This window comes from Ambystoma mexicanum, chromosome 2p (assembly GCF_040938575.1).
Source record: "Ambystoma mexicanum isolate Mex_15411 chromosome 2p, UKY_AmexF1_1, whole genome shotgun sequence".
Classification (NCBI taxonomy): Eukaryota; Metazoa; Chordata; class Amphibia; order Caudata; family Ambystomatidae; genus Ambystoma; species Ambystoma mexicanum.
In genome coordinates, this window is record NC_090923.1 from 1,262,812,997 (window position 1) to 1,262,837,423 (window position 24,427).

General features: G+C 48.1%; 1 long non-coding RNA gene across 1 annotated transcript; it reads left to right on the forward strand.

Annotated features, from left to right (window-relative positions):
• The first annotated feature begins 283 nt into the window (after positions 1-283).
• On the forward strand, positions 284-3,686 carry LOC138566043 (uncharacterized). The gene is made up of 5 exons (XR_011301810.1): positions 284-563; positions 2,075-2,185; positions 2,651-2,771; positions 2,926-2,998; positions 3,096-3,686. It is a non-coding gene; the product is annotated as an uncharacterized lncRNA (long non-coding RNA).
• The last annotated feature ends 20,741 nt before the right edge of the window (positions 3,687-24,427 follow it).

Here is a 24,427-nt window from a genome sequence, read left to right on the forward strand (position 1 = left end):
GCATTGGGAGTGCTTCCAAGGGGATCCTGGGTTTCCAACCTCTCAGTGATCTCTATTTGGGAGTCCACTAACCGTAATTTTGACTCAGGCCGGATCAGAGTCTGCACAATTCCCCCTCACCAGCTAAGGGGTAAGTGGTACCTGGTCCTTCTTTGCATGGCACTCTGGGGGCAAGCATTGGAGGTGGTGTGGGTGGGGAAGGTGTCACTGTGTGGGGTGATTAAATTATAATTGCCTGAGGTGGGTGGATCTGACTGTATGGGTGCAGAGACACATGCTGATGGGTGGCTGAGGAGTTCTTGTTTGCATTTGTTGCATGGCACTCAGTGGGACACTTGTTACTTTGTAATTAGATGCATGGATGTGTTGCCTTCCCTGACTGTATGTTGTTTTTCTCTACAGGTTCATTGTGCATGTGCAGTTGGTGGCTACAATTGAAAGGGAATTTGCTGTTGAATGCCTGCACGTGACACATCTGCAGAGTTAGGTGGTATGCAGACCTACGGAGGAGAGCGTCAATTCATTGGACCATACAGCTGGTGCAGGCTTACACGGGGAATGATGTGAGATGAGATGTGCATTGTTCTTGCAGTGCACTTGCATTTCTAAAACTCTGCATGACTAATTTTATGTGAATGCGTACTGTAAGCATACTTATTGTCACAGATTAGGGTGGCCACTCCACCTGTATATTGCTGTGTGACAAGCATAGGGGGGCAGGGCAGTCCTTACATGTTATGTTATGTTATGATGATTTATACTATGCACCAATATCACCTAAGTGCAGTTTCCAGGCATGTGTTAGCTACTGTTTTCCATTTTATGCTGTGCCTTCCTACTTGTATTCTCCTGTGTGTTGTTGGGGGTCTATATGCAAAATAGTTGGTGGGGTCCATGTGACAATGGTCGAGGGCTTCATTGCTTGTGTTGTGTGCTTTGTTGTGGACAATGTAGGGTTACCTCAAAACAAACAGACATTGGGCCTCATTACATGGACGGCAGTAACCATGGCGCTGTTAGCGCCATGGTTGCCGCCGGTATTTTACTGAGTTCGCCATGGTGAATGGCAGAATTACCGCCCTATTCCAAGGTGTGTGGGGGCGGTAATTCCCCATTCACCATGGAACTTCCCCATTCCCATTTTTGCCCCCATAGGGCTCAATGGGAATGGGGAAGGTGGTAATTACGGTACCGCAAATTGCAGTACCGTAATTACCTCCAAGGTCCCTTTGCGGGTCCTGTCCTCAACGGCTGGTAAAACCAGCCGTTGAGGTAGGGTCCCACAAAGGGACCTTGTATTAAGGCGGTTAGGGTTTACCGACACTGGTACCCTTACCAGTACCGGTAAACCCTTACCGCCATCCGTGTAATGAGGCCCATTGTATTAACAACCAACTAAGGAAAAAGGTTAGGTGCACCCTTATTTGAGAACAAGTGCTTTGTTTTGTATTAAAAATCAAAAATGGTGACAAGGTTGTATATGTCCATTGGCACAGAGCTCTCTATCTTCATCAAAGCAGGCAGCGTGTCATAATCATGTGAATCTTTATGTGTGATGCATTTTATGTACAGTGTTGATCCACCACCCTTGATATATGTGTGTGTGTGAGTATGTGCATGTTCCCTGCCTTGCCTGGGTGTTGGGATGTGATAGTCAAGCAAGAGAAGAGTCCTTGTTGTTCTGTGTTTCCAAGACAGCCTGCAAGGATTGTGGACTACTGTCGAATACAGTGTTAGTTCATTTTCTGTATATCATGTGCATGCAATGGATTGTATTTGACACTTCTGCAAAGCAAGTGGTGATTTTCACTTCGATATGTATGTTCTTCTACAATACATGTGTTTCCCACCAGTCACCTCTACCCACATTTTCCCCCTCCCCTCTATGACCACCCCTATGCATTCCCCACGTGTTAGTGTTAATTACGCGATCTGAATTATTTGGGAGTGGCTGGGATCTGAAGGTGCATCCCTATAACACAATGGATACTATTGTTCCATTTGCCATGACTGTGTTGGTTTTCGGTGAATGTTATATTATGTCTAGTGGACTCACACAGTTTGTCTCTTGCAGACACACATTCTCAGGAAATTGGTATGGGCAAGGAGGATAGGCCCCAAATCATCATTGAATGGTACAGGAGCCGTAGCCACATTGTCTGTGCTCCACACAGGCAGGTTTCAGGTAATATATGTTTGCACCAGCTGGGTGTGTGCAGCCTCCCCCTGTGCCCTTTGGCCAACCAGTGCGATGTCCCACCTGCATATCAGCCGGTATGCCACACTGTGTGGCTACATTGTGCAGTACACATGCTGCAGCAATGATTTTACAGACTACTGGAGGGGCATATAACAAAACCCAGTCAGAATGCTTTAGGCAGTGGAAACGTGACTTAAGCACCCTAAATATGCACTCCACTATGCCCCTTGTAGCTACATGTGCTGCATTATATCTTAACTGGTTTGGCAGGATTCCTGTATGGCATCATCATGAATGGTGATAGTTGGTAGGCACTGTCCCCTGAAAATGTTTACATGGTTGTTATTGCCACTTATTGTCATGGTATGTTGTTCATTGTGTGACGTGCATGCATAAATGTGCTTGACAGTTCATACTCACCAATGAGCCAGGTGTTACCATATTTTCCAGATGCCAGTGCCCGGAAGAGTTGTCACTGGCGGTAATTGTAGCTGTCAAGCATGCTGCCAGGGATTTTGGCATTGACGTGAATGATCACTCCACAGGCGACGTGCACGTTGGTGGAATACCTGTGAGGGTGATTATAGATTCAATCAGGTGTTTAACTCAGAGTGAATTAAGTATTTCAATGACAACATAAGTTAATAGTCAAATATAAAGAAATAATGCCTTAAAGAAAATAACTCAGAGACAATGAGAACACTTTTTTTTTACCTTTCTGACAGTGGAGTGTGACGTGTGGGACAGATGGGGACCCAGTGCCTGGCCAAACTGAGTGGTTGTATGTCTATTGAGAAGGTCAGTAAAATCATAGTTTTCTGGAATATGTTCATAATTAATTCCGGCCGACATATGGCAAAGATAGCTAACTCCCTAACTTTGGCTTTTCTTGCAGATATGTTCTTACCTCCATGTCATATCAAGCATCATCACCCTGAAGAAGGCTGAGTCGTTGTATAATAATCCAAAGCCGAAACTCAAGTTGTCCCTTCATTATTCTGGAGTCATTTGAATGTTTCATTTTTTACAAAATTCACAGTCCTAGATGTTAAGCCTTTGGGCTACGGGGTATTTGAAATGAGAGGCACATACTACTTGATGTATTAATGCCAGTTTGGATAAGCATCAGCAATGTTGTTTGCTGTTTTTGCATTATAATTCTGACTGTGCATAGGGTCTGTTTCAGATATATGCATTTAAGTATGGTGTGAGTCTTGTCATATGTAGGATATGTGTTTGTCAAGGGGTATATGATGGTGAGTATAATAATGTCCTAATTGCTAATTAGATCGGTTCCTATGCCGGTTTTATGATATGCTTATGTCTTTTGATAATTTGATTACATGGACTCTATATTTTTGCATTATTGTAAATTGTCTTAGAAATTGTACTTTCATGTTTTTGCAAATAATTGCCATGTGAATCTTGTTACATTTATTTCATTTACATGTTTTCTCTGTCTGAGTGAGAAAATGCTCTAAATAAATATTGGCACAAGTTCTTCTTTGGTGTGTTATACATTCAAACTAGTGCAGTCTAGCCATATAATAACACTTAACATGTTTGCATTACCCTTAATGACAAGTAAAACAATTACATGCTGCATTAAGAAAGTATATGATATGATATAATATGATATGATATATGGCATTTATAACGTACTTGTACACAAGTATTTCTAGGTGCCACAAGACAAGGGATGGAAGACATAGGGAGGATAAAATAATCCTACTAGACCTTGTGTCATTCGGATTGCTCAAGTGCGACAATAGGAGTGCAAGGGGAATGAGATGGGGAAGTGCAGAGGAGAGAAAGGGGGAGGTGCGAGCAGGGCTCTGAGTAAGTGCAGTCAGGGAAGCGCAGCTCTGGGTAAGTGCAGGGAGGCAGGGGGCTGTTAGGGTTACAGTTACGGCCCTTAAGTGCGCGGTTGGCCAGGAGACAGTGCAAAGAAAGACTGGTCGCAGAGGAGCCAGGTACCCAGTAAGACTCTGAGGGAACCAAGCAAACCAGTCTGAGCAGCAGACAGGTATGTTATCAAGGAAGCAAGAGAGAGAGAAGGCAGAGGAGAAAAGGTGGGTTTTGAGCTGCTTCTGGAACTTCAGGAGGTCCGGCTCAAGTCTGAGAGGGGCAGGGAGCCCGTTCCAGAGTTTTTCATGCTCTAATATATTAGTTGATTGCAAACTCTGTGCTTTCTACTCACTTTTCACAGAAAGTGCTTCAAAATGCAACATTTGAACCCATTGTTTGGTCCTTGCTCCCTCTCTGTGCTCGGTCACTCACACATATTAGACACATGCATCTACACACCTTCAGTTCACCAATTCCCCTACCTCCATGCCTAGGAATAAAACCTGATATGTGTCCACAGTGTGGATCCAGGAGTGGCTTCATGTAAATATGACAAAAGAAGCAGTACAAGTACAGAACACAGAGAGACAGGAGAGCAAGGACACACAACGTTCCTTTGACTCGTTGGTAGTGATTTCTCAGGCAATCTTCAGTTCCAGATCTGGCCAGATGCATGAGCCACCAACTCTAGTCATTCAACGGGAAGAGATTGGAAAACAGTGTCACAGGCATCTGAAAAATTCGGTAGGAAATGTGTGGCGTGTGCCTTCACCTAGTAGGAACATAATGTTGTGATAGAAGTGGACATAGATAGGGTCACTACCTTTAGGCTGAAAATCTCTTTGAAAAAGGTTATAACTGTATTCTGCTCCTCTGTAGGAACGTTTTCAAATGTTTGTCTCTAAAATCTAGCTCTGCCAATTTGTTATACTTCTCAATAATGTTTCTTTCTATTGTGTTTTCCCATAAATACCAGAGGCTGCATATCTGGTAGATATTGTTGTTTCTCGCACATAAATGCAGATCAGTGTTCGAGTGTCCTAATTTAAAGTCGCTCCCACAATTCAGCCCTTGGCATGCCTATTTTTTTAAGGTACCAAAGTATCTACCACCAGGGCTGTCTGTCAGTCCCTAAAACAATGAAACCGCATGGACAGAATTACGGGAAGTGTTTACATGTTAAAAGCAATTTGCGCAAGCACATCGGCAGCAGTACAAATTTAGTATAAATGTGTTTACACTGGTGCAAAGTTGTTTGCACAGGCATAAATGCATTTGCACATGTGAAAACATAGTGTAATCCCATCATGCTTTCAAACAGGTTTGTCAACATTTTCCCTGCAATAGCTTTCTGAAGATACAGTTAACTGCATACTTCAGCCCTCTCTAACGGTTACTATGACCCGAACAAAGCTAGTCCAGCTTCGAGTTTTAATAAATATTTCCGGTATTACTACAGAAAACTCGTAAAGTGTGGGTGATTGCTTGATATGGGCCCTGATTCATGGAATTTATTGCGGGGAAAATCGGGACTTTTCTGCGCCATTCTACGTGCAAAACCCGGTTCTTCAATTCATGGAATCGACTATGCAGGACTTTTCCAGGACTTGCGGGGAGTTCGCGCAGGCTCGGCACATCTCTGCGAGCAGTTGAGCACCTTGCGCGAGACATCTCTCAGAGTGTGGGCCGGGCGTACGCAGAGACCCAAATAGTGAGCGGCACATGCAAAATGAGGAAGAACAAGGGAAAATGTGGATGTTTTGAGGGACGGTCCATGCTTAATCAATCCCACGCCCAGTCCCCCACAAAACCAACAAAATTCATGGATTACAATGCATAAACCTTGCATCGGGAAAAAGCACACGCAAACCCTGTGATCCATTTCCCACATGATAGCAGGTGTAAAGTTGAACGCGCATAGGAACCAATGCGTATAAAGCATGCAATGCACACCAAACCAACGTCCACAACTGCGATGAACACAAGAATAGCAGTAGCAATCTTCCACGGGCACCAGAGGAGGATGCCCAGGGCCCGGATCTTTGCACAATGCACCACGTTTTTTGGGATGCCTGATGGCCAGGTATATGCTTGGTACTATTTTCCCTACCATGTCATCCTAGATCTTGTCAGGGAGTGGAAACATGTCCTAGCATCACCCACCATCTGCTCCCAGGCCCTTCCCCCCTTGAGAAAGTGCTGACTGTACTCCATTTCATTGCAACTGGTTACTTCCTGAGAACCATGGCAATAATTGGTAGAAGAGCGCAGGCCACTCAATCCTGCTGTCTCCACCAGGTAGCGGCATGCATAACAGCATGTGCATGTGTGTGCAGGCACATATATATTCCCTGAATACTGGAAGAAAAGGCAGAGAGTGTTCCAGGAATTATACACAGGAGCACATTTCCCACGTGTACTAGGTGCAATTGACGGTACACATGTACCGCTGCGCCCCCCAATTGACAAAGCACATCTACCGCAACCTCAAGTTCTTGCACTCTATTAATGTGCAGGTAGTGTGTCATCCTAATGGACTGATCATGGCAGTGTATGCCAATTTCTCTGGCAGCATGCATGATAGCAACATCTACCACCAGTCACCACGCCACCGGGCCCTGGCATCTGGAAAATGTGGCAACACATGGCTCATCGGTGAGTATGAACTGTCACACACATACATGCATGTGATACACTGGACAACAGATCATAACAATAAAGGCCAATAACAACCAAGTACACATTTGCAGGGGACACTGCCTACCCGCTGTCATCATACATGATGACGCTGTACTGTAATCCTGCCACACCAGCTGAGGTAAAATACAATTCAGCAGATGTAGCTACTAGGGGAGCACATATTTGGGTTGCTAAAGTCACGTTTCTGCTCCCTTGACAACTCTGGGGGGCTTTTGCTATATGCCCAACCAGTAGTCTGTAAAATCATAGTGGCAGCATGTGTACTGCACAATGTTGCCACAAAGCATGGCGTACCAGTGGAAATGCAGGGGGAACACCGCCATCGCCCACAGGCACCACCCCTGCCCTTGGCTTGCCAAAGGGCATGTGGAGAGGCTACACAAACCCAGCTGGTGCAAACCTACTTCACCTACAACCTGTGACTGTGAGCACACACAGGGAGGCCAAAACGCAGATGTCCTTCAATGATGAATCAGGACCTATCCTCCGTGCCCACAAAAACACCCTGAGAAAGTGTTAATGAAGAAGCAAAACGTGTGCATCCATTAGACACAAAATAACATGCACAAACAGTGCACCAGACAAGAGTTGCAACTAGTAGTATTGTACCCCTAATTTCAAAAGTAGGGAGTAAAATGCTTACACAGGGAGTGCAAATGTATGTCCAATTCCCAATGGGAGTAATGCAGAAGGGATTAAAAACATGACATAACTGAAAAGCTGCAATTTCTTTGGAATGATGCATTCCTGTGCACTTAGTCATATATGCACATAAAAAGAAACATGTTTACCTCTCCCATTCTGGCAGTTGAAATTGTAAAGGACACCTGTAGCACTACGTGCACCACTTAGCCAAACAAATCCATGTCGTTGTGAGAGTGAAAGGAGGGGTGCAAGATTCCGCCTGCCTTGTTGCATAAATATATTTTTGGGGAGTATTTACACTCCCTATTATCATTTGATGTGAGTATGTGCCAATTTTAATCTGCAGGGCTGTGCACAAATCACCAACACAGCCATACCAACTGGAAACAGCAGTGTCCATGTATTACACCCAAAAGTATACAACACAAGCTGACCACTGTCACATGGACACCAACCACAATTCTGCACGTAGACCCCTAACTACATACACAAGAACACAAATATGAAGGCACAGTACAAAATGGAAATTACCAAAAAACACATGCAAGGGGTGGCTTGGATCCCCTATCCGTGTTCCACAACAATATACAGGACGAGTGGCCAGCCCATTCCCTGTCAATAAGTATGCCCACAATACACATTTTCAACAAAATAGTCATGCAGACTTTGAGAAATGCAATAGCACTGTAATAAAGATGCACATACAATTCATACGATGTGGAGCAAGGGTAAGTGGATCTTTGTCACCTAACTAAGCCCCGCCCAACTGGCGCCTTCCTGGTTGATGCTCTTTTTCCCCACTTAGCAAGCACCGCCCACCTGGTGCCTTCCTGGTTGCCGCTCTTTTTCGCAACTTAAGGAGCCCTCCAGCCTCTTTTCCTTTGCAGATGGGGAGAAGGTGCAAGTGGATCTTGGTCACCTGGCCTAAGCCCTGCCCACCTGGTGCCTTCCTGGTTGCCGCTCTTTTTTCCTACTTAAGGAGCCCTCCAGCCTCTTTTCCTTTGCAGATGGGGAGCAGGTGCAAGTGGACTTTAGTCACCTGGCCTAAGCCCCGCCCACCTGACATCTTACTGGTTGCCGCTCTTTTTCCCCACTTAGCGACCCCCGCCAACCTGGTGCCTTCCCGGTTGCCACTCTTTTTCCCCACTTAAGGAGCCCTCCAGCCTCTTTTCCTTTGCAGATGGGGAGCAGATGCAAGTGGATCTTGGTCACCTGGCCTAAGCCCCGGCAACCTGGTGCCTTCCTGGTTGCTGCTCTTTTTTCCCACTTAGCAAAGCCCGCCAACCTTTCTGGTTGCCGCTATTTTTCCACCCTTAGCAAGCTTTGACCACCTGGTGCCTTCCTGGTTGCCACTCTTTTTTCCTACTTGAGGAGCCCTCCAGCCTCTTTTTCTTTGCAGATGGTGAGCAGGTGCAAGTGGATTTTGGTCACCTGACCTAAGCCCCACCCACCTTCTTAGCCATGCCTATTCCTTGGCGTCTCTCGTCCGGGTGTCTGAAGCGAAGGGCAGACAAAGAAAAGAGCAATTTCTGTTTGGACCTGTTCAGACCAGGAGGACCCAGGGCCCAGACCCCTACTCAGACAGCAGGTAAGCATGCATCAACTTGGGTTTACTCACTCTGTCCGCAGAGGCCATTCTCACCCCTATGGTCCCCCCGTGATGTTCCCTTGTGGCCCCCTTCTCGCATACAGGTGTTGTCTGTTTTGCTTGATTCTTCTACCCTGCTCCGCCCGCTCCCCTCCAGCCTACTTCTGCAGGAGTCTGTCCTGATACATTCTGGTTTCATCATCACCATCTTCTGACCAATGCTGGATTTGACTTTAATGGACTTCATTGACTCACAGTGCGTCACCCTTTCTCATGGTGGCCCTGAATCATGCTGTTCCCATCTTCATCTTGTCTCCAGGCTTCCAAAATTATGTGTTAATAATGACTTCTGTAATTGTATTCACTCTCCCCTCTTGCTTATCCAATCTTTTGTCTGCTTACTCTCTGTTCTCTCCTCCTCTCCCTTTCTCCCTTTTCCTATCTCCTCCCCTTACTTTAGTCTATGCACTTACTCTATCAGAATTGTCCCTGAACTTAGTATGATAGCAACCTGGTCTGTCTCCTCCCACCTCCCCTTACTTGTCCCCCCCTCGCCTCTACAGCACTTTCTGAAATGTCATCAGGCTTAGTACGATAGTCGCTTGTTTTGTTCCTACCCTTTCTTTCTGCACCCCTCTCCCTCACCTTTTGTTTTCTCTGGCTCTACTAGAAATGCCATCAGGCCTAGTACGGTAAAGCCTGTCTGTTTCCATTTCCTTCCCACTCTCGCACTCCCGTACTTCTCTATGTCTAAGCTCTTGCACTATCTGAAATGTCATCAGGCCGAGTACGATAGTTAATTTCACATCCTTACTGTGGATGGCCTCTAAGAATGTCATTGTATTTTCCCTTGTTCTCTCCCTTGCCTTGAAGAACTTTGAAACACAAAGTGTATAGGCGCTATATAAATAAACGATCATATCATATCATATGATCATTTTTTTATATCACACTAGTACACAAGTGTTTCAGAGCCGACAAGGCAATGGAGGGGAACAGGGGAGAACAAAACAGTAATCTTACTAGACCCAGTGACATTGAGAACGCGCAAGTGCATGGGAGAGGGAAAGGGGAAACAAGTGCATAGAAGGGGGAGAGTGGAAAGAGCAGAGGAGAAACAGATAAATAATCATAAATAAAAATAAATAGATAATAAAGGCAAGAAGTAGTGGTAGTGCAGCCAGCAAGTGGCAAGTGCTGTGTTTGAGGCAGCAGACTGGGTAAGTCTGATAAGTGCACAAAAAGAAGAAAAAGGTGGGGTGGGGGGCTGTATGGGAACAGATACAGTCCCCAGTGCATGGGGTGGCCAGGAGACAATGCAGGAGGGTGGCAGAGTGAGCAGGTATCTGGGCCCAGGGGACAGAGGGTGGCCAGGTGCACGGTGCCAAGGGAGAGCAAATCAGCAGGGAAGAGGGGGCGTGAAGGCATAAGCAAAGAGGAACTGGAGATGGTTCTCCTCAGGTTTTAGAGTGGCAGGGAGGCTGTTCCAGAGGGAGGCCCCAGCCAAAGACAGATATCTACCCCAGCTCGTTTCTTCAAAAAAACGACTGACCCTGAGGTAGTTAGGAGTAGAGGAGTGAAGAGCTCGAGAGGTGGCTATTTACGAGGGATAGCTGAAGGTATTTTGGATCCAGGCCCCAGAAAACATTGTGGACAATGCAGAGGGTTTTGAATTTAATCCTTGCATCCACTGGGAGCCAGTGGAGAGATTTCAGAGCTGGAGAGATACGATCCCAGGGCTTGAGGCCAAGGACAAGTCTCACAGTCCTGTTTTGGATTAGTTGCCGAGGGCGGAGAGTAGAAGCAAGTAGATTTAGAAAGAGGCTGTTACAATAGCCCAACCTAGAGAGAACTGGAGCTTGGGAGACAGTGAGCTTCTGGGGTAAGCAGAGGAAAGGCAAGGTACCTCTGCGGAGGTGCAGTAGGAAGTTTGACTTTTTAGAGACCTTAGAGATGTGGGCGGAGAAGGAAAGTGTGGTGTCAAAGATGGGGGTAGAAAGAGAGCCAAGGGAGGCCGGCCAGAGAGTGAGGGGAAAGGATGGTGAAGGTGTGCCTCAGACAAAGATCATTGGTGGCACACCAATGTTGAATGGTAGTTAGGCAGTCAGAGATGAGAGAGAGAGAGGAGGTGGCCGAGGGCAGCCTGAAAATGAGTTGAGTGTTGTCAGCGTAGCACTGGAAATTTGAGCAGAATATGGCAATGCAGCGGGCGAGAGTTGCCAGGTATTGGTTGAAAAGCCAGGTGAGAGTTTAGATCCCTGGGGAACACCATAGGTAGAGAGGAAGATAGATGATGAGAAGGATCTAAGTTGGACCTGGGAGGGTCGATCAGAGAGGAAAGAGATCAGCCAGGCCAGAGCCTGATCAGTGATACTCAGGTTATCACGGAGCTGGTTGAGCAGGATGGTATAGTTGACCGTGTCGAAGGCAGAAGAGATATTGAGTAGGATGAGGACAGAGGGAATGTTAGAGTCAAGGTTGGAGAGCAGATCTTCACGGATGTTCCGGAGAGCAGTTTCTGTGCATTTTGGCAGCTCTGAAGCCAGACTGGTGGTCATGGAGACAGCCAACAGAATCATAATGAAGGCGAAGCTGAGAGATGGGCAGCTTTTCCAGGAGTTTGCCCAGAAAGGGCGTAATGAAAATTGGGCGATAGTTAGCCGGACAAGAAGGATCAGCTGTAGGTTTCTTGAGAAGAGGATGCACAAGGGAGTGCTTCAGAGGGGAGGGGAAGGATCCTGAAGCAAAGAAGTGGTTGCAGAAATCGGCAAGGGCCGGAGCAATGGTGTCAATGTGGTCCTTGATGGTTTTAGAGGAACAGGCATGAACCTGTTTTGACTAGGCTTTCATAGATTGGACCTGTCTAGCAACCTCATCGGGGGATAAAAGAGGAAAGGATGAGAAGGAGGGTGGAGAGGTGGCTGAAGGAGGGTCAGCAAGCTCAGACTGAGAGGGAATAGGAGGGGGAGGGGAGGAGAGGGTGGCAGGATGTCCTGGGTTTTTGAGATAAAGTGAGAGGCAAGGGTATTGCAGAGAGCCTGGGAGGCAAGAGGAGGGGTAGAGACGGCAGCAGGGTTGGCAAGCTCTTTGCAGATTTTAAAGAGTTTGGCCGAGTTGTTAGATGCCGCAGAGACACCGGCTTGAATGTGGACTCTCTTCTTAGTGTGAACAGCGAGTCAATATTGCCTTTGGAGCAGGTGACAGGCCAGTTTGTTAGAGGGTGCCCTCCATTTCCTCTCAGCCACCCTACACTTACGTTTAAGTGTAGCAAGGTCGGAGTCATACAAGGAATTGCACTTGGCTTTGGACTTCAAGCGGATCCTCATGACAAGGCCAAGAGCATCAAGAGCATCAGAAATAGAAGAATAGAGAAGGGACCGGGCTGTGTCTGGATGTGAATCAGCCAGAGGAGGAGGGGGAGAGAAGGTGTAAATGAAAGCCTCAAGTGACACACGCTTCATGGGCCGGATGTCTGAGAAGGTAGGTGGCAGTGTTGGGGCGAAGAGGGTGAGAGATGAGAGGAGAGAAGGCAGTGGTCACTCCAAGAGAGAGGAGTGGTCAGAGGGATAGAGAGGGGGAGGCCAGAGGAGATCAAGACACCAAGCGTGTGTCATTGGACCAGAGGGGAGGATAGAGAGGCAGAGGGAATCGCAGAGGTTGTGAAAGAGCAAAGATGAGGGACAGAGAGAATATAGATGGATGTTGATGTCACCAAGGAGGAGGAGTTGAGTGGTTGAGGCCAGTAAGGAGGAGGAGAGGTCAGCCATGGGGTCGGTAGAGTGTAGCAACAGTAAGATTGTGGGTAGAAGAGATTGAGAGCCTGCAGACAAGGCATTCAAAAGAGGAGTAAATCTGAGTGGGAATGATAGTAGCAGGAATCCACTCAGGAAAGATCAGGGCTACACCACCTCCGGGCCTGGTGGATCTGGGTGAGGAGAGGATCTTGTAGCCATCAGGGAGTAGAGTGTCAAAGCTCGTGACAGAGCTGGCCTTGAATCATGTCTCCGTACATCCAAGGACATCAAGGTCCAGTTCTTCAAGGAGGTGGCAGATGTCAAAGAAGTCTTTGACAGCAGAGTGAGAGCTGAGAGTGGCAAGATGAAGAAGGTTGTCAGCCTTAAAGACCTTGCGGGCAGGGGTACAAATCAGAGGTACACCCAGCAGAGTTCTGGAGGTAGCCTGAAGAGGGGCAGAGGAGGAGGGAAGAGTGGGCAAGGTAGCCGAGGAATGAGAGTTGGGGACAGCCATAGATTAAAGGAAGTTGATGAAGCAAGGGAACCACCTATCGAAGAGGAGGAGATTGGTCTGAGCACCTTGGACCATGACAGTGTCATTTAGGTAGACATTGAGGATGACTTTGGAGGAGTCGAAGGGAGCCATGAGGACTTCCCATTGAGTGCCACCATTAATGGGAGAGGAAGAGACAGGACAGAGCACAGAGATCATTTGGGGGATCCATAGATCCAGCGAAGGAACAACAAAGAGGATGTCGGTGAGTGTCTGTCTGGAAGAGGTGCTAGACTAGGTATTAGCAATAGGGAGACCAGGGTTGGAGGCCAAGATATCCTTTTTAAACTTCTTCTTTCTAGACTTAGTGAGAAGGGAAGGATAGTTGATAAAGAAGCAGTTGGGGTAGATGGGAGAAAGAGAAAGCGCCATGAGTGAGAGGAGAGTAAGCAAGTGCAGCGGTATAGAGCAGTCACTGAGCTAGCAGGTTACAGTCAATGGCCAAAGTTAAACGTAAAACGCACCCAAGTTTGACTTTCAAGTTAAATACAAAATGAATCCAAGTTTGACTTTAAAGTTACATGTAAAGCCATGTTGTTAAGGAAAATGAAGTGGGGGTAAAATGGTAAAGTTGAGTACAGAGAAAACTTAATTTAGTGCATGACAAGGAGAGCTGAGAGTACAGACATAGGTGAGGGTACAGGGCAGACAATGAGGAGGTAACTAACCCATGCAGAGTGAGGTAAGAGAGTCATGGTAGTCCAGCAGTCCAGGGTTAGCAACCTCAAGAACGGTTGGGCTGTGAATGAAGTCTCATGTAGCCGCCTGTCAGCGGACAGGGCAGCAGACAGGGTCCTTAGAAGTGGGCCTTTTAAGGACAGGCTAGCTCCTGCCTCCCGGTCCCAGTGATAGGTGGATAAAGGCAGAGGTGACCAATGAGGAAGAGGCTATGTCAGGCAACACAGACTGAAGTTGAATCCGGCAGCCATCTTGGAAAGGATTCCAGATTGCTTCACAAAGGTGGACAAAAGCACACAGGTTGCCCAGAAAATTCAGAGCCCATACGGTTAGTGTAGGCCAAAAACACCACATTTTCTAACGTGCTTATTTAAAACATGCAGCTCAAAATGTCAAGTGAAAACTCAAAGTTCATACATACATGGTATGGATCAGCCACATATTTCACATATTTGCTACATCCAAAGGCTAGAAGGGCCTGTGCCAGAGAAGAAAGATTGCATACAAAACGCTTACCTAGGCGGAAAGAAAATGCCTCTGAGGAGCGAAGTGTGAAAGTACCAGCAGACAGAATTACTTGGTCACAGTGCGCGCATAGAGCGCAAGACTGAGGGCACAATGGAATGGATAGAGCAGCTGATCTCCCTTAAAGCTGGTGCGCGCAAGGCTGCAGGGTGTTGTGGAAATGCACAGGAACAGCTGATCTCCCACTTGGTTGATGCGCAATAGAGCGCAAGCCTGCAGGCACAATGGAATGGGCAGAGCAGCGGTTCTCACACGTAGAAGGTGCCCACAAGGCTGCAGGCCGTTGTGGAAAAGCCCAGGAACAGCTGATCCCCCACGTGGTTTGTGCGCACAGAGCACAAGGGAATCAGGGAGCAGAACGATCATGGAGCAAGAAAAAACAAAGAATGTCATATCATATCATATCACATCTAACCTCACACCTTTTCCCATGTGATCCTGCACCAGCTGTACCCTGGGATGCATGGATGTCCCCCTCTGCATGCCTGCAAACCTCTCAACTCTGATGATGTATCCTGTACATGCATACTACAGCAAACTACCCTCCAATTGCAACAACGGAGGATCGTCAGGGACAACGTGCTGGTCTTAGAAGCAAGATCACGCAGAGCAACAGAGGTTTGAATCCCAGACCCACGCTTAGAAACCAAACTCAGGTATGTTAAGCATGTCATTAAAAAAACAATAAAAACTGTTTTTTTTTTTAAAAACATCTTCCCACAGGAAAATGCCTCTGTAGAGAAAAACAACACAATGTCAGGGGAGGCAAAACATCAACGTACCCAATTACTCAGCAATATCTGCCCCCCTGCATGCCAAGCAACATGTTACTACTGTTATTCCACACCTGGTGTATTTCCTTACTCCCTTTACTCATAGGTTCCTAGACTACCAGTGGTTGTGCATTGTGCTTTGTTGGGTTACTAGACTACCAGTGGTTGTGCATTGTGCTTTGTTGGGTTACTATTGTTATTCCACATGCTATGTATAGCCTGCATTCTCTTCTTCCCATTCAGAGCCCTTGTATCACCAGCTGGATTCCTTTACTGTACCTGACATTGTTGCTTGCATTGTCTGTCCACCCTCTTTAGGACCTCTCTGTTTGTTACCCCACATGTGACTCCTTCCTGTCTCCCCCTAGCGTGTGACCCCCCCCCTGCTTTGCTCCCCTGTTCCCTCGTACTTTCCACCCTGCACTCTCTATGGTGCTCTCTGTCTCCTCTATCTTCTATAATTGCTATTCTATTGACTATCCTATCCCTCACTAAGTCTGACAACAAGAAACTCAAAAGGGACATCCTGGTCTCCAACCCAGGCCTCCCCATTGCTGATACCTACACCAGTGCTTCCTTAAGACAGACCCTCTCCGACATCCTCTTAGTCATTCCTGTAAAGACTGGAGGGGGTATCTTTACTCCTGCCCTCTATATGGCAGTGTAGAAGCACAGGGCATCCCAGCCAAGATTCTCTATATTGTAGTATGGATGAGCAACCAAGGCTTAAGCTCTCAGGAGGTTGGGTTCTTAAGTACAGTGTAGTCCCCAAGCCCCCACAAAGAAATCTCCACACACTATGTTATGTACTAACACAGTTCATTATATAAAAATAAGGTTCAAGGTATATATATCAATCAATAACACACTTTGTACTCTGGCAATTGTAATATGGAAAATATATACAATGTCTATGTGGTACCATACTTAACTTTAGATTCCTTTAACATGCATCAACTGTTGACAGTTATAATGGCATACAATCATGCAGCAAGGTGTAACAGCATAGATCATACGAAGGAAGGCAAGTTGGGTTAAACAATGGCAGCATGTTTCTTTTAGCTACAAAGACACAATTCTGGGTGAGGATCCCCCCAGCTGGGCAATCTGTAATAAAGAGTATTAGCAAGACCAGTCCATTAATGTTTAAATAGTCTTGTTTCCTGGTCATAAAGCTCAACCACCCCGATGTACCTGAGATAGAACAGTTTCTTTGATGGTTCATCGATGGATTCCTCGAGGGTGGACTGCCTTTAAAGCAGGAGCCAAAGGGCGAAGGGCGAAGAAAAATGAACACTTGCGTCGGGACAGCAGATTCGACCTTTGTGGTTCTCTTTGACGATCGATGGTGGAAGTCCTGTGAAGATGAGGCATGTAAAGAGTTTGGTGCTGCAAAGAAGACTCAATGATGGAGGTAGGCCCATCAGCGGGCGAGGGGTGTCAGGAGATTCTTTGGCGGTCCTCTGGTCTGTCGGTGCTGCAGCCACAGCATGTACCTCAGGATAGCTTCAGCTATCAGGACTCCATCTTGACTTTCTCCAGCTGGACAAAATGATTGACGGTGATGGCAAGGGAGCCCTTTGTTCAATATTCTTGGGCAAAGGTGGAGCTTTGTGTCTCCGGTCGTCGAGCAGCACAGCGTCAAGCTATCCCCACTTCTAGGTGACACACTTCGACTGGCTTCCAGTGGTTACGGAAATCTTCTGAACCCCGGTCGACAGCAATGGACTTCGATAGCCTCGATGTCCTGGGGCTTTACTCCAAGATTCTCAGCTGACCCTTTCTCCGGTCGACAGCCTTTTCGAAACTGGCTTCCAAGGTACCTCGATGAAGATCAGCTTTTGCACGATGTTCTCTGGTAGCTCAGGGAGAGGTCTCCTAGCCAGGTCCTCGACAGACTCGATAGCTTTTAGATTGATTTGAAGGAAAGCAGCAGCAATTCTTCTTCTTCTAGCTGGGCTTCAAGGATAAGCAGCTTCAAGTTTCAACTTCAGCTTCTGAACAAATTGGTAAATGAGAGGTCCCAGATATACACATATGTCCCTTATTTACTCTGGCTGAGCCAGGCTCAGTTAGTCAATCACACAGAAGGGCATTCATGCAGGCAGTCAATCAGGCTTACATGCATTCCAGCCATTCACTTCCACCCAGACACCCATAACAAGGAATGTGGTTTTGGGCAAGCACCCAGCCTTTCAGAACACCACACTGCATTCATGCCAGTTTGTTTCAGGCAGGATTGTCTCATTCATTGTGTCACACACACAGAAACCAGAAACCCATAACATAGAAACCAGACACCCCTAACATGGAATGCATATTGGCCACACACTTTATTCACACAGGTCCCACCCCAGGAGTGTACCCACAACATTCAGTCACTGGGAAGGCTCCTGCCAGTCTGGCCTGGACTTCCCCAAAATACCATATATGGTTCTTCCACCCAACAGCCAGTCAGGGGAAGGGACAGTGCCAGGGCTTCCTAGGACTTTGAGAAAACAAGGTAACAAGCAATGGAAGCCAAGAGGCCCCAGGGCACATCTTGTCTCATATCAGGAACCCACTGATTCCTAATGTAGAGGAGCGGTTACATGCCTCTGCAGGAAACCCCGCCCCCCCACCTCCTGTATGTCGGAAGCCTGAGATTGTGCCATGCTTGTCACCAGCAGTTGGGGCCATACCACAGTGAATATTCAAAATAAGCTATCCTTTGAGAAACCGTAATTAAAGGTATCCTCAAAGAGATGATAATTTGAGGGAGGAACGCCCTGAATGAATAAGAAAAAGAGTGAAAGAGGAGCTGGTGACGTCACAAAAGATGAGCATGACGCCCTGAGAATACTGGCTGAAGAGAATTCATGGATCTTACAGAAACTGATGATGAAGTTAAGAATCAAGTAAACTTTTATATGTGAAAAGAAGATTGCACATGCACAAAGCACTGCAGAAAATGCAAGCTGTTAAATAACTGTATATATGCTGTAACGCAAGTAGATTACGTAATCTTAGAAGCCTGCTAAATATATTGAATAGACTGCAGGAGAAGCCGCCATTGTATAGAAACTGGACATCAGTGTCATGAATTTAGAAAGCCCGTACCCATGGAGAGGAAAGTCTGAGAACTGGGTCGCAGCAAGAATAAGCTGTGACCGTGGAAACTAATGGTGAAGCTGTCTGGCCTAGTGTCAAAGCTGAGGCAGCCAAAGCTAGTTATCTATTCTAGAAGGCATTGAACGTGAGACGCTGAATCATCTCTTTTTTTAAGGTGCAAAGAAAGAACACCAAACATGCCAAGTTTTATTCATTTAAGACATTTAAATTCAGCAAAATTTACCAAATCGTGGTCTCCTGTCACGTGAGCCAAGGATGGAAATAGAGTTGAGCATGGAGTTCTAGAAAAACAATAGTGTGTGCCCACACTCCCATATCCCACAGATAGGAAATCTATACAAGGCCAAGTTAAAAGGCAATCTTCATGGCAGAAGGCATGGATGAGGAGAGATGTTGGGCTAATTGTGTGGGGATGTAAAGTCAAGTCCATCTCCTGGCACCTGCGTCTGAACTTACGTGCTGTTAAGTGAGCTGAACTTTCTAGACATGGCACAAGTGTGCCAACCAATTATAGAGGTCTGTATAATGAAGGGCCTTATAGTTTGAGAGCCAATGATATATCACGTACTTAATAGTGTTGAAGATTACATGTTTTAGAGGTAGGCATAAGTTGTCCGCCTGGCAGTAGACAACCAATCACAATCCCACCCCTTATGGAAAGTATACTTAGCTGTTACCCTTGAACATATCACAGTCTCTCATAGGTTTTTCTCATTTTCCATGTAGTATGACATCACGTCTGATGTATCTTTTGCATATAAGACTGTTTTTATGAGAAATGAATTGAGAGCTCGAGCGAACGTCCATTGATGTCGGTTGTAACTCCCTGTTTTAGATAATTGTTAATAAAAAAGCACCTTTGCCATCTTCCTAAGTTGGTTTGATTATTTGGTGTGAGAGTTATTCTGCATCCCCATCCATTGCATAACACTCGTTTATGGGCGCATTATAAATGCCATATCATATATCATATCATATCATTTCATATCATATCATGTCATGATACCCAAAGGGCCATATGCTCATGTGGTAGCAGAGGGTGTGTGGAAATCAGGACAGTAGGTGAAGTGGAGTTTCGTAGACCTTTATTATACAGTGTCTTAACCAGGTAGTTGAACTCCAGGGTTGACCCCACAGTTACTTCACTGTGAGTAAAAGGCACCAGGAGTTCCTCTTCTTTTTGAGTGTCTCCTACTCTCACGGACCCGGATAGGCCCACCAGTTGCTCTCACTCTCCTCTCCTTCTCCCTGCAAAAAGCAACAAAAACGCCATTAGGCCAGTCCCTTTTATACCTGGGGTTTGGAGGGAAAAAGGACCAATCAGGGACAACTTCCCTTCCCCCCTGTCTGATTGGTGGGGACCCTAGGCACCCACCCTCTATGAATAGTGCTGCCTCCTCCCCCCCTCCTCCTTTATACTGGCTGCCTGGTTCTAGCTTCCCCTCCCTGCTGTTAGCCACACCCCCTCCATTGGCCCCGCCCCCCCAACAATGTGTCTCCCTCGAGACATGTCTCCCGGAGGCCCGTCCTGCTTGAGGCCCCAAGCCACCGTCCTGGGTCTGCCCCACATGAGGTAAGGAGGGGGTTCTGGTGGGGTGTCCCCGATGGGTCCTTGCTCAGCTGTCTGGTGCACCTCCGACGCCGAGCGGTCGGCACGAGTCGGGCTCTCCAGTTCCCGAGCCTCGCCGCCGCTCGCCGCCGGAGGCCGCCAAGGTATGCTGCGCTCGCGGGTCTCCCAGGCGCAGCGCCAGTGAACCCGGTCCTTGTGGCCACACGCGGCGCTGCGGCTGCGAGCACCCGCGGCGCCGCGGCCGCAACGCCGGCACCGTCGCGGGACGCCGACAAGGCTCCCCCTTTAACAGGGACGCCTTCCCGGCGCCCGCGTTCGGCGCCGCACACGCCCGCGGCACAGCGGGCTCCTTTGGCCGTGCGTCCCGTTTTCCCCCGCCATCCGCCTTCACATCCTCACAAACCCCCACTACAGATCCAGGTCGGTCGGGCCGGATCGAACTCCTGGACAAGTAATCCGCCACCAGCTGAAAGCTGGCGGGTCTATGCAAGGTAATGAAGTCGAAGGGTTGGAGGGACAGGAACCACCGTAGAACACGTTGGTTGGAGTCCTTGTGTCTCGCCAACCACTGCAGGGGTGCATGGTCGGTATACAATGTAAATTTCCTCCCTAGTATGTAGTATCGCAATGAATCCACCGCCCATTTTATGGCGAGACACTCCTTTTCTATAGTGGAATATGCCAACTCATGCGGAAGGAGTTTCCGACTGACAAAACAGATCGGTCGCAGGAACCCGTCCACCTCCTGTGTCAGGACCGCCCCCAATCCCATGCCAGAGGCATCCGTCTGCAAAAAAAAATGCTTCCGGAAGTCTGGGCATACCAACACAGGGTGGGATGATATACTGTGCTTCAGCCCCTCAACGGCCAATATGGCGGCGTGATTGGTTGACAGGTCGGGGGAACCCCCGATTTTCAACGCCTCGGTCAGTGGTGCAGCCAGGGAAGAAAAACCGGGAATAAAGCGCCTATAGTACCCTATAAACCCCAAGAAGGCCCTAATTTGTTTTCTGTTAGTTGGTACTGGGATCCCCTGAATAGCCTCGATTTTGGACACCTGTGGCCGAATCACGCCGCCACCGACTATATGTCCGAGGTACTTGGTTTCCTGGGACCCTAGTACCGATTTCCCTGGGTTGATGTGGAGTCCGGCCTGGGTCAGGGTGCCGACCACCTTGCGTAGATGGGTTAGATGGTCATTCCATGATGCGCTGTATATCACAATGTCGTCCAGGTAGGCTGCAGCGTATTGGTCGTGGGGCTGTAGGAGGACGTCCATCAGCCTCTGAAAGGTGGCTGGAGCCCCATGCAACCCAAATGGTAGCACTTTATATTGAAAGAGCCCCTGGGGTGTAGAAAATGCGTTTTTTTCTTTGTCAGATTCCCGTAGTGGTATCTGCCAGTATCCCTTGGTGAGGTCCAAGGTACTGAGATAACGGGCAGCACCCAGTCTTTCCAGCAGTTCATCCATCCTGGCCATGGGATAGGCTTCGTATTGGGATATCAGGTTGAGTTGCCTAAAGTCCATACAAAATCGTACAGCCCCGTCTGGTTTGGGTACGAGCACGATTGGAGAACACCACGCACTGGTTGAGGGTTCAATGATATCCAACCTGATCATTTCTTCGATCTCTTTCTTAATGATCAACCTTCGGGCCTCTGGGATCCTGTAGGGTCTTAGCCGGACTATCTGTCCGGTTAGGGTTTCGATACGATGCTCCATTAGGTCGGTCCTTCCAGGTAATTGGGAGAAGGTGTTGCGGTGTGGTTTGAGCGTCTCCAGGATCTCATTCTTCATGTGTTCAGTGAGTGTTTCACCCCACTGCACCGCATCCAATTGGCCGGTCGCTTGTAACGACCCCGTATCCTGGGTGGCCAGAATATCGACCGGGGCAGGCTTGGCCCATTTCTTTAGCAGGTTTATATGATAAATCTTATATGATGGACTTCGGTCAGGTTGGTGTATCCGGTAATTTACTGGTCCTACCACGTCCTTCACCACATAAGGGCCTCTCCACCGAGCCAACATTTTGTTCGTACTTGTGGGTAGTAACACCAGTACCTTATCCCCTGGTTCTAGCTTTTTTAGGCGACAGCCCTTGTTGTATGTTTTCTCCTGTCGGTCTTGGGCTATGTTCAGATGGGTTTCCGCTAGTCCCCTTAAAGTAGACAGATGGCTCTTAAGGTCCTCAGCGTACTCGGTGAGGGATGTTTCCTTAGTATTTTCCCAATCCTCCTTAACCAGGTCTAGAATCGTTCTGGGCTGTCTTCCAAACAGTAGCTCGAATGGGGAGAGGGAGGACTGGGGGGTGTCCCTTAATACCATAAGGATCAGGGGTATGACTCTATCCCAGTCCTTCCCCTCTGGGCCTGTTACCCTCTTCATCATTTTCTTTATTGTTTGGTTGTACCTTTCCACCAACCCATCCATTTGGGGGTGGTAGACTGAGGTACGTAGACGTCTGATCTGTAGTCTTTCACAGACTTGTCGCATGACAGCTGACATGAAGTTGGTACCCTGATCGGTGAGGATTTCGGTGGGTAAGCCTACCCGTGCGAAGTAGGGGATGAGCTGGTCACATATTTGGTTAGCCGACGTCCCCTTTAGGGGGAAGGCCTCGGGGTACCGGGTGGCATAGTCCACCATGACCAGTAGGTATCGATATCCACGACTGACTGGCTCGAGCGGGCCTACCAGATCTATGCCTATCCTTTGAAAGGTTATGGTGATCAAGGGCATCCGTTGTAGAGGCGCTTTGGCTGGCTTTTCCCCACTTGTCAACTGGCAGACTTTGCATTCCTTACAGAATTTCGCCACCTCCCCATAGACCCCCGGCCAATAGAAGCGTTTTAGAATGTTTTGCTGTGTCTTTAGGGAGGCCATCTAACCGCCACAAGGGTGATTGTGGGCCAACTGGAGGACAATGCCCCTGTGTGTTTTGGGTAGGAGTAGTTGTTCCCTCCGTGCACCTCCCTTTTCTTGGTAAACCCGATAGAGTAGGCCCTGTCTAGATATTAAACCGGCTCCCTTGGCCACGTCTGGGTCCCCATTCGTGATGGCTCTTTCGCGGGCCAATGTTAAGGTAGGGTCCGTCAGGGTTTCTCCCCGGATGGAATCCTCATGGTCCTCCGGGTTCCAGGCTATCCGTTGGGCGGCATACATGGATGCGCACTGAGCAAGGCGAGCTTCCCTTCTTTTCCTAGTGGGTCTCTCTTGTCCCTGGGTGTTCGGGGGGATGGGCTCCCTGGCAAAGGGTGATTCCTCCCACCATCCCTGGTCTAGGGCTTTGATAGTCTGGTGGAAGTGGGGTAGATCGGTCCCAATCACCACTGGTGCGGGTAAGGAGGGGAGGACGGCAGCTCTCATCTCTGCAATGTTAGGGCCCACCTCTACTGTTATGTATTTCATGGGGTAGGTCCTTACATCCCCATGTATACACCGGATCGGGATACTAACATTGGCGAGGTAAGGAGAATCACTTACGGTTGGTAGTACCGCCGTCTGTCGACTTCCACTGTCGAGTAGGGCCCTGGCTTGGTTCCCGTCTACCCGGACGTCCATCTCGTAGAGACCTTGGCATCTTGGTCCTTGCTCGGTCCTCATGAATCCGATCTCCATCGGCTCGGTGCCTCTCTTCCGGGGACAAAATCGAGCGATATGGCCCCACTCGCCACAGTCATAACATTGCGGTTGTCGGTATCCCGTGGAAAACTGGGAGGATCGCGGGTCGGGACCGCTCCTCTTCTCCTCGGATCCAGACGGGCGCCCTTCCGTTGCTCTCCACTTGGGAAACCCTCCTCGCAGGCTCTTGGTTGGGAGGGGTTCCAATGGTGGCATTGGATTGCGAATGGGAGACCCGACTCTGAAGGGTTTACCAGTTCCCCCTGCCTTTTGGTAGGCCGACGCGATGTTCACCGCCTCAGATAAGGTGGGTCTGTGATGTTGTCGGACCCATCTTTGCATCGGAGGGGGTAGGGCCTCAATGAACTGCTCGAGGATGACTTTATCTAAGACATCTTGGAGGCCCGTTCCCGGTATTTGTAACCATTTCTCGGTGAGGTCCTTAACTCGGTAGAAGAGTTGTCGGGGGTTCTCCCCCGGTTTGAGTTTAGTGTCACGCAGCCTCATTCTGTAGGCCTCTTCGTCAAGTCCCAAACAGTCCAGTACTGCCTTTTTGATTTCAGCGTAAGGCGTAGTTCCGTTTGGGTTAACGGCCTGGTAGGCACCTTGCATGATGCCAGACAAAAGGGGAGCAACATACTGGCCCCAGCGGTCCACCGGCCACTGAGCGTTTCGGGCGATTCTCTCAAATGTGGTGAAAAAGAAAGCCGGGTCTTCACCTTCCTTGAATTTTTGCAACACTGCGGAAGGGACCATGGGCTGGTTTCGGGTGTCGGTAACAGCATCCGTCAGGTGTTTTATCGTCTCTTGGTGTTGGTCTTGAGAAGTGGACTGCAGGGTTCCTTGCAATTGTATGGCCTGTTGAAAGGCTTGGCGATCA